Source organism: Sturnira hondurensis, unplaced genomic scaffold, assembly GCF_014824575.4.
Source record: "Sturnira hondurensis isolate 20B ecotype Veracruz unplaced genomic scaffold, ASM1482457v3 Scaffold0001344, whole genome shotgun sequence".
Classification (NCBI taxonomy): domain Eukaryota; kingdom Metazoa; phylum Chordata; class Mammalia; order Chiroptera; family Phyllostomidae; genus Sturnira; species Sturnira hondurensis.
Window position 1 is genome coordinate 373,637 of NW_028073975.1, and position 16,467 is coordinate 390,103.

At 38.3% G+C, this 16,467-nt stretch overlaps 1 pseudogene; it reads left to right on the forward strand.

The window, feature by feature from the left end:
- Window positions 1-262: 262 nt before the first annotated feature.
- On the forward strand, window positions 263-6,352 carry LOC118974317 (olfactory receptor 1002-like; annotated as a pseudogene).
- The last annotated feature ends 10,115 nt before the right edge of the window (window positions 6,353-16,467 follow it).

Here is a 16,467-nt window from a genome sequence, read left to right on the forward strand (position 1 = left end):
ATATAGAGGATATTCCCTGGAAACCTGGCTTAGGGGAGGGAGAAGCAGAGGACAGCCACGGAGAGTTAATTTGCATAACTATGGCAACTTGGCTAGCTTCATAGTCATGTTAAATAGCTTGCCTGCCCCCTGGAGACTGGAATGTGGCTCGTCTTTGACCCATGATGTAGCCAGGAGGTGGTTCCAGGTTGCTGCAGCTGTGTGAAAGCAGGAAGGCAAAGCAGTTCCTCTGTGTCTCAGGCGGTGCCTGTTCTGACTAACAATGGCAGCTCGAGAAAGGCGGAAGGTAAAGGAGCAAGCTGGTGTAACCCAGTGTGGGAGCAGTCAGAAATGAGGTTGTGGAGGAGGTGCTGGGATTTAAACTCAAGCATAGCAGCCATCCGGGCTCTCTTTCTCTCAGGAAGGAGAAGGAGGGTTTCTGTTGCTTAGGATGTAGTAAGCAATTTGGTCATGCAGCTTGAGAAGGTGAAGCTGCTCTTGACCACACAGGGATTAGTAAAGAGACATGCTGTCTGTAGTAAGGGATTTTGCCATGCAGTTTGAAAGAGAGCAGTGAGGAGGGAAAAGTAAGCACTCTGGGCTGACCCCAGAGCTGCAAGGACTTCCTTGAAAGGTCCTGACCTGGTGCACCTGGATTTCTCCTGGACTATTAAAACCTGTGCCTTTCCTGAGTTTCACCATGATCCAGAATAACACTACATAGGATTCCCTGGACTATTATATGGAGGCTGATGGCAGCATACTCCAGCTTCTGCACAGATAAGGACATGGGAGTCTTTGGGGGATGCTTTTGGCTAGTAGCCTGGTGGGCAGCATAAGTGCTGGGTCTTGTGGGAAAGTGAAAGGTTTTCTTAGGCTCCGCTGAGGAAGAAATGCCAATCAGCCACAAAGTTAGGCGGTATAGAGCTTTATTGGGGTTTGCGCACCCAGGCGAGGTTCCCTGGCTCATAGAGTGAGGCCGGGGAAGTCACACCCAAGCAGGGAATATGGCGGGTTTTTATTTCGGTTGGTGCTCTTCGTGGGTGCTGGGGATTGGTCCCCTTTGAACAAAGCAGCAATATATCATTGGTGGCCTTCCTCTGGCTCAGGTTGCTATGCAGATACCGTCTTTGCAAAGCCTGCCCTTTCAGCTCTCTGGTTTGACGTCAGCTATCTTTTCCAGGTTGTAGTTCAGCCGCCATTTTGCCCTACCCTGCCCATCCTGACAGAAAGGAGGGCTCCACACTGAGGTTCTTTGAGCCCCACCCCACCCCAACCCCTGCACAGGGTTGGAATGTTGTAAATAAAGATTTGCTCCTTCCAGCATTAATTGTTGGGTCTTATACAAAGGTGGCATGTGGACAGGCCCTGGTCTGTTGTTTATAGTTTTGGTGAGCTCTGTAACAATATTAGCGATAATGATGCCCTTCTCACCAGCATATTCCTATGGTCTTGATGAGGGGTGTGCCCTCTGGGCCTTTGGAATGTGGCCATCTGATAGGTCTTCCAGCTATAAATTATAGATTCCCCATGCCCCTGAAACTCTTAATCCATTTCTACACCGTCTGCTATAGTGATTTGTTTAACATAAGCCATCATCTTTTTCACGTATTCATTTAAATAGAGATTTCACATCATCTCATAGGGTGCTTGTCTGGGTGTTAAAGCCCCTATGTTGGGGAAATGTTTCCAAGTGAAAATCTCTCCTTGGTCCCCTTGACCAAGCACTCTCAGAATTCAGTCCCAACCACACTCCCCTTTCCCCTGCCGATACACGCTAGCTAGTTACTATATTTGTTTTGAGGAGATAGCCCCTTTTCTCCCTCATTAAGCCCAGGACTTTCCTATTTGAGTTTACTGTGACTTAACCTCAGTTATAGGTCTACAGGCCAGGGAAGGTAGGGGTGCTCTAAAAGTAGAGAGACCTCTACATTTTCTTATAACTCGGGAGAATATTAGCTCTTAATGGGGAAGGGCAGGCCATGTCTGCAGGCATAGATGATTCTGAGCAGTCAGTATCTCTAGAGGCATTCACCCAGATGGTCTTCATCCCAGTTGTTAGAAAGTGGACTATGTGAGGTCTCAAGAGGCTGGAAAACCTCAAAGCACCTTGAAAAATAAACATCTCCAGTGACAAGATTAATGTCCTGTGGCAACATTCAGCTAAATAAATGTCATCTGTTTTCTAAAATACCTTAAAAGAGTCATCATTTTTGCTTATAGAAATTTAAACTTCTTTGTTTAATGTTAAAACATGTGTGAAATTTAAGCCTAAACCTATTTTTTCACTTTTATATTTGAAATTGTCATATAGCCAGTGTGGACTACTTTTGTCTCTCAAAAATGCTATACAAATTTAGAACACTCCATTGCTGCGGAGACACCTCAGTCCATCTGATTTTTATTTGCCTATATCTTGGCTTCCTTTTGAGATCCATAATGCTCAAGAATAACCAAACCCTCAGGTTATAACAATCCCATCTGCCCAGTAACTTGTGGGCCAATCAGAGGGTCTTCAGTGCTACTGTGTACCTAGATTCTTCTGTGGATTATAATCTCTCAGATTCTCAAATCTACACAGTGCTCATCATATAGCAACTGAAGGCTCAATCCTGGAATTTCAAAGTGTAGGGGAGGGGTGGTCCCAAAGAAAGATATAGTTTTGTTTTGTGCAATTACCCTTGACTCAGAGTCCATAAATTATTTTCTCATCAAATACTTTAATATCTTCTCTGTAGGACTAATCTCCTAAGCTTCTGGCTCCTTGAGGGATTTAGCTCCAATTCACACAGAGCCCTTTAGAAAAACCCGATTGTGTATTGTGCAGAATTGAGTCAATGGATCCTTTTAAAAAGTTCTATTGGACGGCCCAGGTATCGAGAGTGTATCATTATATTGTTTATCTTCCTAAACACCTGAAGAAGCTGAGAAGAATATCAAGTGTACATTTGCAGAGTGATTCATTTTCATATCAGAAAATGTTAATTTTGTCATTCACGTTGACCTAAGCAGGCAAAATCTAAGGCATGTTTCTTCAGACCGGTGAGTTAAGTGATTTCTTATATGGTCTTCAGAAAAGTAGATATAAAAAATAAGTTTAGAAGCCCAAGAAAACATCATCTCAAAGCTGGTATAAGTAGAATATTTAGTCTGTGTCATTTGATCTAAACTACTTAACTTGAATGTACATTTTGGTTGAATATTCCCTTTAGTATGGGTACTAAAATGTGCTGCAATATATATGGGTTCATTGAATATTAGAATTGGGAGGGTTTTCTAGGCCTTAATTTCTTCTCTTAGATTGGGTATTATAAGTAGAAAACTCTCAACCAACTGACTTGAATTCTCTGCTGCTCGTGCCCATAGTCACATACATACGTAGAATCATAATTTTTCTATATTAGACTCTGAATTGAATAATGCTGGGAAAACTAAAGTCATGTGCATTTTGACAGTCAGAAACTATTGTTTTCACACAATAGTTTGAGTTGGTTCAGATCATAGATGGGTATGCTCCGGTTTTATCCTTGTAAATTTTTTTTTCATAGCTTAAATTTATTGTGACCCTCAAAATACTTTGTTTCCATCTTCCATGAGTCATCATGAATACAAATATAAAAGACCTGAAGTGAGTTTCTATGTTTAGAAAATATTAAATTCTTGAAACATCTCGCTATTAAGGTATAGTTTTTCTGATTAATCATTAAAATCTACCCTGTTTAGGCTATTTCTACCTAAGATCCATTGCCTTTGAGATCACAGGAGGTCAGCAAATTGTCATTTTATTAATTTCCTCTTCACCAAAATCCTTTCAAGCTTTCTTAACACAGGAGACTGTTGTTAGACTTCCGTCTACACTTGTACTGCCGCACACTCTACCTTTGTGTAATTACGCTGTTGGAATCGTTACAATTATTTCAGGGTCCAAAATGTATGCCTCCCTTCCTTAATTTTCCTTTATTCCTACTATGATCACTTCCTCCTATCTCACTTCTCATTTATTCTTTTTCTTAAAAAAATATTTATTTTGAATAAATACAGATTCCCAGGAAACTTCAAAGATGGTACAGAGAAGCTTCTTGTCCTCTTCATCCAGTTCTCTCCACTGCTTACATGCCAACAAGTGTACAATGAGGAATTAGAAATTGACATCAGTGTGATATGTGTGTGTAGTTCTGTATCATTTTAATATGTGTGTAGATTTGTATTATCACTACCACATTCAGTATATAAAATTATTCCAACTCCACAAAGACCTCCCTTGTGCCACCCCCTTATAATCACACCACTGCTTTCTTTCCTACCATTACTAATCCCAGGCAACAACCACCCGGTTGATATTTCTGTAATTTTGCCACTTTGAGTACATTATATATGAATGGAATTGTAGACAATGTAACCCTTTGAGATTGTCTTTAACTCACTCTAATGTCACTGAGACCCATCCAGATTTTTGTGTGTATTTTATTTCCTCCTATTTGTTACTGAGTAATATTTTGTGGTACAAATATACCACTTTGTTTAACCATTCAAATTGTAGTATATTTTGGTGGTTCTGAGTGGCTACCATTAAAAAAGCATGTACAAATGGAATTGTGCAAGTTATTATGTGGACATAAGTTTTCATTTCTCTAAGATAAATGCCCAGGTGTGTGCTTTACCTTCTTAAAATATTGTTTTTATTTCCCAGCTTCTGATAACAATCAGTTGGCTACAACTATGACTCAGTATTGAAGAGCTGGTTTCTTCTTTGATGGACTAAAATACTTGATGTAGTTTGATGAGATTAATGGGTATAAGAGTCACCAGTGACAGGAGGAACATAGGCATTTTGGAGAAGGCATCATGGGGAGATACTGTTAAGAATTTTTATTCTTTTCCAAAGCCAGCTTCTCTTGTGTTCTATTTTTAGGCATCAGAACTTATCTTTTCCACAACTTGACTCATCATTTTTCTGGAATCTAAGGAATTGGCCAGGAAGTTATAGTCCTAACACTCTTTATCTAGAGTGAGAGTATCAGTCTGAGTTAATCAAAGTCACATAATGCCTTTTTCTATGAAATGTTTTTAAGATATCCTTGAGTCAAAGGCAGAGATTTTTAGAAATGTAACCTCATAGAGTTAGAGGATTTACCTTAGATAACTTCCAAAGATCACTTCTAGGTCTAAATTATGTAATTCTCCTCAAATCCTATTTGATCAAGGAGGAAACTGAAGAGCCCAGTAAGATTCAATGACTTAGTATCACACAAATAGGAGACAGGACAACCACTAGGGCAGAATTTGAGTGTTGTCTGTCAGTCTGCCCTATGAAATGTAGAAAATTAGAAGTTAAAGTCTGATTTAAAATTGATAAGCCCTCATTTACAAATTTATTGCAAAGAGAAATCTTCCTCATTACAGGTTGGATAATCCATTTCTCAAAACAGAATGGATTATGAAAGTCAAACCTTTGTGGTTGAGTTTTTATTCATGGGCTTAACAAGTTGCTTCCAGTACTAGGTTGTTCTCTTTGTGATTCTTCTCTTGGTTTATCTTGTCACTTTTCTGTAAAACTTGGGCATGATCACCCTCATTTGGATAGATTCCCGACTCCACACCACCATGTACTTTTTTCTCAATCACTTGTCCTTTGTGGATGTGTGCTCTGCTTCTGCCACTGGTCCCAAGATGTTGACTGACATCTTTGTGGAGAAAAAGGTCATCTCTTTCTCTGGCCGTGCTGCCAGTTATGGATTCTTTGTTAGTTTGCAGTGACTGGATGTTTCCTCTTGGTTTCCATGGAATATGACTGGTATGTGGCTATTTGTAAGCCCTTGTTGTATACACTCAATATGTCCCAGCAGGTCTGTGTGCAGCTGGTGGTAGGGCCATATATACTAGGTCTTATAAGTGCCATGACCCATACAACATTTGTTTTTCATCTCCTTTACTGTGGTCCAGAAATCATCAATCACTTTTTCTGCCACCTTCTTTTGGTTCTCTCTCTGGCTTGTGCAGACACCCAGGTCAATAAACTTTTGCTTTTCATCTTGGCTGGAGCTCTGGGAGTACTCAGTGGCATGATATCATGGTCTCCTACATTTATATCATCATCACTATCCTGAAGATCCACTCCACTGATTGGAGGCACAGAGCTTTCTCCACCTGCTCTTCTCACCTCAGTTGTCTCCATCCTTTATGGGACACTCTTCTTTATCTATGTATGTGTGAGTTCTAATTTCTCCCTGGACATCAATAAAGTGGTGTCTGTGTTTTGAACACAGCTGTGATTCCCATGTTAAACCCACTTATCTATAGCCTGAGAAACAAGGAAGTTGAGGATTCATTCCTAAGGATGTTTGAAAGAAAGAAGTTCCTGATGAGCAGGTGAACTAGAATACCATCTATACTACAGATCGGCAGCTAATCTACATGCAAGATGCAAGAACATGGACTGGCTGTGGGGAGTCCTTTTGTGTTGAGAATCACTCTGTGTCATTGACAAGTCACACAATGTATTAGGTTTCATTTTTTTTCAGTTTGATTTTTTCATTTCTCATCCTGCAGGAATTAGATGGAGAATTTTAAACTGAGATGGGTAGGTTTATTGAACTCCAGAACTTTAAAAATGTTCTCAAGGCTTGTGACTAGGAAAGGAGAAATTCTCTGTTAAATCCTTCATGCTGTAATCATAACCAGGGACTTAAAAATACTTCTGTCTTGCTTTACCGGTCATGGAGATCCATCAGTTGTTTAAGCTTGACCTTGACTTTTAAACATAAGCTTAAAAAGTGTGTTATAGTCAAACAGCAAAAACTTCCAGCTACATGGTAAGTTCTGGGGATATAATGTGACTACACTTAACCCTGTGTTGTGCTCCGCAATACTGCCTCTGTGTTTGGAGTAGATATTCTACGAAGGCCTTTTATATCCCCTATACTTTCTGCTCATAGCACTAACTCATTGGGACTTTGCCGTGGCAATTACATGATCTGTGCCTAGAAAGTGCAGAATGCATTACAATCCTTTAATAAAGCATTAGTTATTCCTATTGTTTATTAATGTTTGTGTCATAGGTAGGGCCTTAATTTCTGGTAATAGGTGATAAGCCTTGGAAGAATCAGTGGGTTGTCCAGGGCCTCCTACTTTGGCTTCACAGTTTTATTTTTTCCAGGTACAATGTCCTTTCAACCAAACTTCTGAGCCTTTTCCCCCAGAACATAATAGCACATCTGAAGAATAAGGAGATAGTCTATATTTCTTACAATCATAAAGCTGGCTGAGATCCATATACGATCTCATCTTTGAAGGTCTCTATAAAGGATATTTAATTTTAGTTCACTGACTTTGATGGATGAAAATAATCTCTGTTGGTCTAAAAATTTTTTTGTTCTGTTTTGCTTATTTTTCACCATGCTTTCTGGAAGTTTTTGTGTCTGTGTTAGGTAATGATGGGTCAAGATGCTATTCATCAAACTTTAAGGCTGATGTTCTTTCCCCAAATTTGTGTTAATATTTTTCAGAATGACCTTGTATCTTAAATTCCTAAAAACATAGTTTTAAATATTTAGTATTGTTTTAGAACAGGAGGGCCAAATATGTTTTATAGTATGTGCTTTCAATACTTATGACATACACATTTCACATTCTTTATGAAATATCACATTTCTCCTCATTTTACTCCTTAGTCATCATATGTTAACATTGTCTCAGAAAATCTAGAATGTGTTGAAATAAAGGATAGGTGACATTCCTAGTGGAAAAACACTGAAATTGTTCTTTCTTAAAATTGTCATTAAACTTTGCCACTAGATGACAGCATTAGCTTTTCAATCACAATTAAATTGTCTACTAATACTTCCTTTAATAATTGAAAATATTAAGATAGTAGGCTTAAAAAGGCTTTCAAAAGTCTAATTATAATTTGAGGGGGCTATGAAATCATATGCAAATTTTGTGTTTGGCCATGCATTTATATATATATCTCCAAGTTCCCATTGTTACCCCACAAGGGTCCGAGGCGGGGGCAATACTTGGCCCACCGAGGGATGCCAAAAACTGCTTCAGAAAACAGGGGCCCCTACCAAGGACAGTATACTAATATCTACTGGGCTCTTCTGTCCGCCGCCAATTGGAAAGACATCTCTCAATGCCAGAGATTTGTGAAAAGGAAACAAAATGTTTATTTAATGCTATTCAGGCCTAATGCCTTCATTAAAATATTAAAGTCTTTAAGGGTATACACCCCCCCCCACACACACACAGTGCTCCCTTCTCCCACTGTCCCAACTCCGGGTACCGTAAATCAGGAAAAGAGCACACGTCCGTTTTTTCAGGTAGATGGCACGTGAGCTGTGTCACCTGTCCAGGCAAGATCTCCAATTAATCCAAAGTCATGCGGCACCTTCCACTGACAAGAGTTCTTTGTACCGCCCTGGCTGGTGTAGCTCAGTGGACTGAGCGCGGGCCTGCGAACCACACGATCGGGGTTCGATTCCCAGTCAGGGCACATGCCTGGGTTGCAGGCCGGTTCCCAGCAGGGGACTCATGAGAGGCAACCATACATTGATACTTCTCTCCTTCTCTCCTTCCCTTCACCTCTAAAGATAAATAAATAAAATCTTTAAAAAAAAAAGAAAAAAAAAGAGTTCTTTGTACCAAGTTCCAGTCAAAGTCTCTCCTGCTTTCCAGGCCACTCGGCTAAAAGGAGCCAGCTTTTACTCCCCTTGAAGGAAAAGCCATGCTGTCCCTCTTCCTCCACCAGACAGTCCGTGTGTGTGAATGTCTCATTTCATCCATAATGACGTGGACACTGCGGGCCGGTGTCTGCATCACCAATGGCTATAAAAATGAAGGAAATGTTACCTTTTGTAACAGCGTGGATGGCCTGGAGAATATTATGCTAAGCTAGTCAGAGAAAGACAAATATATGGTCTTCCTTATATGTGGAATCTAATGAACAAAGCAATCTAAAAAACAAAATAGAAGCTGAAGCATAGGTACAAAGAATAGACTAACATCTGTCAGAGGAGAGGGGCTGGGTGAAAAAAGATGAAGGGATTAAGCAAAAAATGAAAATAAAATATGTATATATATCACACATAGACAAAGGCAACAGTATGGTGACAGCCAGAGGTAAAGGGGGTTGGGAGCAGGTAGAAGAGGGCAAAGGGAGACTAAATGGGGATGGAAAGGGACTTGACTTTGGGTGATGAGTGCATGATGCAGAATTCGGATGATGTTGAGTTGTACGCTTGATTTTATTAACCAATGTCACCCCAATAAATTCAATAAAATAAAGCGCATGACATAAAAGTTTAAAGTTTCTGATATACTCTAACGTCTTTACCTTTTATATAGTGAAACTAAAGTAGAAGTGAAGAGGAACAATTTTCCCACGATATGCAACAGAATTATTACTGCACACCTGTTCTAGAAACACAGTTCGGATACTTTCACTCCATCGAACATTCTTATAACTCCTTCCATGGTCCTAACGATAATATAGTGGCATGCCCAGGAGAGGAGCTAGCTGGCAAATCAATAAGACAAATGTAATGGCTAAAGGCCTGCCCAGGAAGGGGGCTCGCAGCTGAGTCAACAGGGTCAGGGAGAGCAAGTAACTAAGTCACTGAGGAGTAAGAACAAAGAAATTCATATTAACTCCTATAAGCAGTTCTGCTTTCTTGCTTTCTTGCCAGAAGTAAGGGTCCAAGTGGCAGATCGCTCCTCACCATATATAAACAATTGTTGCCCACTGATCGGGGCCCAGAATTTGGAGACTGACTCCTCTGGGTCCGCGAGTGTAAAATAAAGTTCCACTCTGTACACCTGAAATCGGATGAGTTGTTTTCTGTAACAATAATAAATAAAAGGGCTTTGTAACATTAGCTGCAAATGGTTGCCACAGTATGTTTCCTGAGCATCCACCAACACACATAGTTGCAATTTTTTTCTTGTGATGAAAATTTTTTAAGATCCACTTTCTTAGGAACTTTCAAATATATAATACAGTATTATTAACTATAATAACCATGCTGTACATAACATCCCCAGGACTTATTTATCTTATAACTGAAAGTTTGTACCTTTTGACTGCTTTCACCCTTTTTGTCTAACTCCTTCTTCTGTTAACCAGCAACATGTTCTCTGTAAGTTTGTAAGTTTGGGTATGTAGTTTTAGAAACCACACATATGTGAGATCATACAGCATTTGTCTTTTTCTTTCTTATTTCAGGAAGCAATTTAAAAAGAAATCTTAGAAATATATGTCTTATAGAAAAATGCAAAACAGCCTTACATATAGAAATTAAAACTAATTGTGTGCTAAGCTAAATTGGAGGAATTCAAATACTAATTTTTAGTTAAACCAATAAATGAAGAAGAGATGACATGAAATATGATGAGATGAGAGGGATTTTAAGTATTAAGGAACTTTAAGAAAACTACAGTGTAATTAAAAGCCACAGGAGAGGTTTAAAATAAAGAATTTACACTTAGAAGAGCAGTTTTATGTGTGAGAGGACCAATTTGAAAAGCTCCTGCAAGATGCAGAGACAGAGGAAAAATGATTAAACAGATGAGAAGAAGCAATGATATCAAAACCATACAGTGGAGATTCAGCAACAGATACTATATGCATGTCTGGGATGAATCAGAGAAATCAAAACGAAAAAGAGGATCAAAGCTATAACTTTTTTTCTGAGTAACAAAAAGTCAAATATTTAGATTTTTAACATTCAGGCCCTAGCTGGTATAGCTCAGTGGATTGAGCGCTGGCCTGCAAACCAGAGTGTCGTGGTTCAATTCCCAGTCAGGGCACATGCCTGGGTTGCAGGCTAGTTCCCAGCAGGGGACTCATGAGAGGCAACCATACATTGATATTTCTCTCCTTCTCTCCTTCCCTTCCCCTCTAAAGATAAATAAAATCTTAAAGAAAATTCACTGTATTTTAGACAAAAATAAGAAAGGAAGCTCACAAAACCTGGAAGAAGGTTAATAAAATAATTCTTTAAGTATGAAGGCAATCAAATCCTGCTACCCTCCAAAAGGGAAAAATAAAACAATACTTAGTTCTCTTAACAATATCAATAATAAAGAATAAATAAATAAAAGGACAACATCTGAAAGATTTTCAGGGGAGAAATAAATGATTATAGTTAATAATACTATATTACATATTTTCAAGTAGCTCAAAAAACTAAAAATGGAACTGCCTTTTGACCCAGCAATACCACTGCTGGAATTATACCCTAAAGATCCTGAAACACCAATTCAGAAGAACCTATGCACCCCGATGTTCATAGCAGTGTAATTTACAATAGGCAAGTACTGGAAGCAACTTGAATATCCATCAGTGAACAAGTAGATCAAAAAACTGTGGTACATTTACACAATGGAATACTGTGCAGCAGAAAGAAAGGAAGAGCTCTTACCCTTCATGACAGCATGGATAGAACTGAAGAGCATTATGCTCAGTGAAATAAGCCAGGTGGTGAAAGTCAAATACCATATAATGTCACCCAAAAGTGGAACCTAATCAATGAAACAAGTCAGCAAAATACAATGAGAGGCATTGAAATAAAGAACAAACTGACAGTAACCAGAGAGGGTGCGGGAGAGGGATAATAGGGGGAAATAGGGGAAGGGCCATCAAAAAACATGTATAATGGACCCATGGACAAAGCCAAAGTGGGTAGGTTCGAGGGTGGGAGATGAAGATGGGTGGGGCAGGGGGGCATAGTGGGGTGAAAATGAAGACAACTGTACTTGAACAATGATAAAAAAATAAAGTAGCTGAGCAGATCTTAAAATTCCTCATAGCAAGGAAAATATTTGTAGTAATATAGAAGGATGGATGTTAACTAGACTTATTGTGGTGATCATTTTGCACTATATACAAATATCAAATTATTATGTTGTACACCTGAAACTACTATAATGTTATGTTTCCATTTTATATCAATAAAATATTCTTTTATATTCAGAGTCACCAGAAAGTTATTGAAACTTAACCTCTCATAGAAAAAATGGTTTAAGGAATACAGCATATATCTTTGTGAATACATTTGCAAAATTTTCAGGTAGAAACCCAATAGAGGTTTTTTTTTTAAGGAGCTTCCATACTCTTTTCAATAGTAGTTGTTGTCAATTTACTTTCATACCAGCAGTGAATGAGAGGTTTCTTCAAACCTCTCCAACCTGGTATACTTCTCTTGTGGATAATAGCCATTCTGACATGTGTGACATGGCAGCTCATGGTAGTTTTGATGAGCATTTCTCTAATAGCTAGTGAAGTTGAGCATCTTTTCATATTTCTGTTGGCTGTTTGTATGTCTTCTTGGGAGAAGAGTCTGTTCAGGTCCCCTGTCAAAATTTTTAAAAGGTATTTATTTACTTACTTTTAGAGAGAGGGGAAGAGAGGGCGAAAGAGAGGGAGAGAAACATCGATGTGTGGTTGCCTCTCATGTGGCCCCCACGGGGGACCTGGGCTGCTACCCAGGCATATTCCCTGACTGGGAATTGAACTGACAACCCTTTGGTTCACAACCCACACTCAATCCACTGAGCTACATAAGCCAGGGCTTCTGTCAATTTTTTAATTGGACTGTTTGTTTTTTTTGTGTGTGTTGGGTTGTGTGGGTTCTTTATATATTTTAAATATTAACCACTTGTTTGCTTATATCTTCTTCAATTCAGTTGTTTGCCTTTTTGTATGTCTGGTGGTTTCTTTTGCTATGCAGAAGCTTTTCATTTTGATGAAGTTCTATTCATTTATTTTTACCTTTACTCCCCCAGCCTTTGGAGCAAAATGTAATAAAATCCTCTCTAAGACCAAGGCTCATTAATTTAGTACCTATGTTTTCTTCTATGTAATTTATTGTTTCAGGTCTTGTATTTAGGTCATTGGTTTATGACAAACAGTAGTGTAGTTTCATTCTTTTGCACATGGCTTTTCAATTTCCCTAGCACCATTTATTAAAGAGGACTTCTTTTCTCCATTGTATGTTTTCAGCTCCTTTGACTAAAATAAATGCCCATATACGTACATGTGGGCTCACTGCTCAGCTTTAGTGGCCAAGATGTGGAAACAATAAAAGTGTCCTTTAATAGATGATTGGGTAAAGAAGATATGGTGCATATGGACAATGGAATACTACTCAGCTACAAGAAAAGATGAAATACTGCTGTTTGCGACATCATGGATGGATCTTGAGAATATCATGCTAAGTGAAACAAGTCAAGAACCATATGATTTCACTATGGTTTTATATGTGGGATATAAAACTGAAAGCAATAATAGGCAAAGAAAACTAACAAACAAACAAAAACTTACAGACAAAGACAACAGTCTGGTGGTTACCAGAGGGAGTGGGTTGGGGAGTAGTGAAGGGCAAAAAGATTAAATATATGGTGACAGAAGATTTAACTTTGGGTGGTAGACACACAATGCAATATACAGATGATGTATCATAGAATTGTATGCTTGAAACCTATATGATCTTACTAACTAATGTAACCACAAATACAAAAAAAGAATATAGTGGCATGCTACAAAATTAAAAAAAAAGAAAAGAGAAGAAACAAAACTTTCTAGAGTAGGGAGTTGTATTACATGCTGAAGGACTTGTTTTTTTTCTTTTACCTAGGCTAGAACCAAAAGTCAGGTTTCCAGAGTCAGGTATGACTCTGTTTTGTCAAGTTGATGCTGCTTGTCTTGGAAGTAAAACAGAATGCTAATGCATTTTGTTTTATTTGTTTTTATTTCTTGGCAATAAGAAATGTATTCTCTCTTGCCATATGCTAACTGTTTAGATGTAATCTGCCAAATCTTAAGGACTTGTTATTATGTGATTAGAATACAATTTAAAAGAAAGGAAAAAAAATTTTCCCCAGTCCTGGTTTATAATAGGTAAACTCTTTACATATTTTGAACAAAGCCCTGGGAAAATTATTTATTTGGCAATAGGTGGTAAGTATTATATATGAGGGAAGTCTATTTTATGAATTCTTAGCCCTTGCTCCCAAGACAGTATGCAGAAGAAAGAGGGGTACCACCCTCTCTGTGTTACTTCAACTTACAAAGAATTTCATAGAGTTTTCTTGCTTAGCCTGGAAATAGAGGTGAGAGAGTCTATATCCAGTTAGAAAAAAAACTTGAAATTATCAGAAAACAGATGTCATGGAACTTACTTAGGATATGAAGCAAAACCTTAATTGCACTTTCCCTTAGTGGCCTCATTCCCAAGATATGGTATGCTTTTGGGGACAGAGCTTTTTCAATAACAGTAACAAAGAAAAAAATGATGCAACTTTTCAGGGAACTTGCACCTAACTGATAAAGCCAAAATATATTTTACAGTGGAGTCATCCACATTTTCTTTTTGGAAGAAGACAGTAAAATCAAATGACTATTGAAATGTTGAAATTCCTGACCCATTCTGCATGTGAAGGTAGCCATGTTAAGGGAAGAGATGAAACCTGATGAACTTGACTCATTTTTATTTTAGTTCTTGTCATCTTGAAAGAAGGAAAGAGCCTGTTAGAATGTAAGCTGAGATCTTCTAAATCATCTTCTGTTCTTCATCTTCTGTTCTACTTGATTTTTTAACAAGTTCAGGATAACATAAATTATTTTGAGTAAACTTAAAATGAAATATATGTTTGGTTTATACCCAGAATCATCATGATCCTCATCTTTGTTGGATGTTGAGCAAGACCTAGGAAGAGGTCATTTATGTAGAGATAAATGTAAATTCTGCAGCTGGATCAAACGAAATATAATATTGAAGAGGAGTATTTCAGCAGCAGGGTGAGGGGGCAAATAGTCCTGACTTTAAACTCCATCTCTGTCTAAACCACCTGGGTGGCTTCCTTGCTAAAAGAAGAACAATACAGATGGTCTTGGGATTATCCAAGTGTTGTGAACACGAGAGTCAATTGTCACTCTGTGTAGTGTTCTAAGAGGCAAATAAAAAAAAGAGAAACTTAGAAATTAAAATTTTCATAGAGGGGTAGAAGGCTTGGGCAGTTAGGTGTAGAAACTAAGATGGATAGAAAAGAGTTGAGGAGCTTCAGGTAATTGTCAAGGTGAAGACTGAGATACAGTGTGTGACTGGCGCAATGGGAGTTAAACTTTTAAGAGATTTAAGCAAGAGGTGACTGTGATGGGTAGACAGTTTGACAGGCTATTTCATTTGTCTCTAATTCCTCTAAAGCTAAGGATATAATGTAAACTGTATTTTTGGCTTCACAGAAGGTCTTGCTAAAGTCAAATAATGAATTTCAAGTTAGAAAACCAAAGGAAAAGTGTCAGCGTAAGTCTAATTTTGGGCTCTGATATTCTTGGACTCATAATTTTTTTTAAAAAAAGTAATGTATAAGTAGCTTAATGAGCATTTGTACATTCATCCTCTTATTATAAGTGGGTGAGAATTCTCAGAGATCAAAGACAATCATTTTAGCTATACTGAATAACTGAAGCATTTAAGTAAAGTTCAGAGAGATCAGCTGACTTAACCAAGGTCACCCTTATAGTGGGTGACATGAGAATCTAAAGATAATACAGAGATGGGAGAATTTAGGCTCTTTTCCAAATTTCTTCCCTGTACTGTTTCCAAAAAGGTGATACTTAAACTCAATACTTTTTATTAGCTTGTGGGCTTCCAATTAGGTATTTAATGGTCACTGGCTATAAATTCAGCACCAGAAAATGTACAGTACTTATATTGGAATAAATTTTTTATTTTAGAAATGAAAGGAATAGTGAATACATCAATATTTCTCAGTGTGAGAGAGGGAAAAGCACAGGTGATTTGGACAGGTGTTTCAAAGCCCACCTCTGCCAGTCACTAGCATTGAAAATTTGGATTGAGCTCAGTTTCTCTCTTACATAAAATGAGGTATTTAGTTTTCTGGCTTTTCTCAAAAGAGTATGTAAGGCAAACATACTTAGAATTTTCATGCACTTATTTAGGTGCTGAATAAGACACTGCTAAATGCTTTGGGTGTGTTATCTCATTTAATCCTCACAACAGTTTAGAAGGTCGGTATTACTATTAGTATTCTTGCTTCACCGAGAAAGAAAAGTAACTTTCCTGGGGTGAGAGGGGGTGGATGCCAGAGCAGTTGGATAATATGCATTGAATCTTATGTCATAATCACAAAATGCAAAGAAAGTCATCGGAAAAATGAGTGACTACTCATTTCATCTCCAGCTTGCCTCACTTCTGCTCTCCTGTGTCATTTCACCAAGGGTGTGGCTGGCTACCTGGTGAACTCAGATAACGTTCACTAAGGTGGGAGTTAACAAATGTCTATTGTGGAACCACCTATGCTCAGTGAGTCAACTGAGAGGACCTTGAGCACACTGCTGCTATTTTCTAGGCTTCTGTTTTTTCATCAATGTTTTGATGGATTCTATAGAGTCATAAATATTATAGCTGTGGGTCTGATCTTTTGTGGTGGTCTCTATTTCATTTTGTATTCCCAGCTGCAGCTTGTAAC